Source organism: Chenopodium album, chromosome 25, assembly GCF_948465745.1.
Source record: "Chenopodium album chromosome 25, dcCheAlbu1.1, whole genome shotgun sequence".
In the NCBI taxonomy this organism is placed as follows: Eukaryota; Viridiplantae; Streptophyta; class Magnoliopsida; order Caryophyllales; family Amaranthaceae; genus Chenopodium; species Chenopodium album.
The window spans coordinates 25265206-25267705 of record NC_137858.1 but is presented as its reverse complement, the minus strand read 5'-3'; the positions used below and the strand labels follow the sequence as shown (position 1 = coordinate 25267705).

Here is a 2500-nt window from a genome sequence, read left to right as displayed (position 1 = left end):
TGTGCCCTCTACCCTATATGTACAAATAGAATACCCCATTTGTACAGAATGGTAAAGGGTCTATCTATGATCGATGATGATCATAGAAATGAAAATCTTTTTTTATGCTTACCAACTCGATCTTGTTGCCCCTGGCAACAAACATGTATGAACCATTTCACGAAGGATATGTCCGGATAACCCAAAGTCTCGATAGTTAGCTCTTGGTCTTACGGTCAAAAAACAACGTCGATGGAGACGCGTAGGTGCACTATTACGTGGTAGAGATTGTAACTTTCCATGAATTTCCCATTTATCACTCAACGATGCTACTTTTCTTATTTCTTCTTTTGAGGATCGACGAATCAAATGATATTTATGTTCCAAATTCTTCCTCTTCTTCTCCCGCTGAATCAAACTTTGCCTTGCCATAATGGTTCAGTTCCTATTAGTATCAATGATACAAGTCGGATCCTAGATGTAAAAGTGTATAAGAAAGGGGGTTGCCTTCTCCATCCAAAGAAATGAGATTCTCGTGAAGACAACACAAAAATTAACCAAATTTGCCCGATGTAGAGGCAATCAAGAAAGCCGCATATGTGAATATAACACCTACGGAAAAGTGAGCTAATCCAACTAATCTTGCTTGTACAATGGAAAGAACCACTGGTTTATCTATCCATCGAATCAAATTGTCCAAAGGTGTGCGTTCATGAGCCCATGCTAAAGTTTCAATCAACTCCTGGCAATATCCACGCCACGAAATTAACAACATAAATCCCGTAGCCCAAACAAGATGTCCAAATAAGAACATCCACGCCCAAACCGATAAACTATTCATACCAAATGGATTATATCCATTGATAAGTTGTGAAGAGTATAACCATAGATAATCTCTTAACCATCCCATCAAATAAGTGGAAGATTCATTAAATTGTGAAACATTACCCTGCCATAACGTGATGTGTTTCCAATGCCAATAAAAGGTAACCTACCCAATGGTATTTAACATCCAGAAAATTGCCAAATAAAATGCGTCCCAAGCCGAAATATCACAAGTACCGCCTCGTCCTGGACCATCGCAAGGAAAACTATAACCGAAATCCTTTTTATCTAAAGCACCTTTTACTAAGATCAATGTAGTCGTATGTAAACCTAGAGCAATAGCATGATGAACCAAAAAGTCTCCCGGCCCTATTGTTAAGAATAGGGAATTACTACTCTCATGAACAGCATTTAACCAGCCAGGCAACCATATACTTCGCCCCGCATTGAATGCCGGGCCACTTGTTGAGGATAAAAGTACATCGAACCCATATGAAGTTTTCCCATGAGCAGATTGTATCCATTGAGCAAATATGGGTTCGATCAAAATTTGTTTTTCTGGAGTACCGAAAGCAAGCATGACATCATTATGAACATAAAGACCCAAGGTATGGAACCCTAAAAAGAGGCTGACCCAACTTAAATGGGATATGATAGCTTCTTTATGGTCTAACATTCTTGCCAATACATTATCTTCATTCTGTTCTGGATTGTAATCTCTAATGAAAAATATAGCTCCATGAGCAAAAGCTCCTGTCATAATGAATCCTGCAATGTATTAGTGATGCGTATATAAGGCAGCTTGAGTAGTAAAGTCTTGTGCTATGAACGCATAAGCAGGTAAAGAGTACATGTGTTGGGCGACAAGGAAGTTATAACCCCTAAAGAGGCTAGAGCAAGTCCTAATTGAAAATGAATCGAATTGTTGATTGTGTCATAAAGACCCTTATGCCCGCGTCCCAATCGCCCCCCTTGAGGAATATGGGCTTCTAAAAGATCTTTCATACTGTGCCCAATCCCAAAGTTTGATACATATGACCGGCAACAAGAAAAATAAATGCAATAGCTAAATGATGATGAGCAATATCAGTTAACCATAAACTTTGCGTTTGTGGATGAAATCCCCCAAGAAGGGTTAGAATGGCAGTTCCCGCTCCTTGGGGGGTACCAAATAAATGACGGCTTGAATCGGGGTTTTGAGCATAAAGATTCCACAGACCTGTAAAAAGGGGCCCTAATCCTTGAGGATGTGGTAATACGTTTAAGAAATTATTCCATCGAACGGACTCTCCCCTGGCTCCAGGAATAGCGACATGAACTAAATGTCATGTCCAAGCCAAGGAACTTACGCCGAAGAGTCCCGACAAGTGATAGTTGAGACGGGATTCGGCATTTTTGAACCACGAAACGCTCGGTTTCCATTTTGGTTGTAGGTGTAACCAACCCCCTAGTAAAGATAGAACAGAAAGAAATAATAGAAAAAGAGCTCCAATATAAAGATCTTGATTAGTGCGTAAACCAATTGTATACCACCACTGATAAACACCAGAATAAGCGATATTCACTGGGCCAAGAGCGCCCCCCCGAGTAAAAGCTTCCACTGCCGGTTGACCAAAATGAGGATCCCAAATTGCATGAGCAATAGGTCTTACGTGTAAAGGGTCCTGTACCCATGACTCAAAATTTCCTTGCCAAG

At 40.4% G+C, this 2500-nt stretch overlaps 1 long non-coding RNA gene across 1 annotated transcript in view; it reads right to left on the bottom strand.

Moving 5' to 3' along the window:
- Nucleotides 1–2500, bottom strand: part of LOC145613182 (uncharacterized) — an 81989-nt gene that overhangs the window by 35155 nt on the left and 44334 nt on the right. The window lies entirely within an intron of this gene.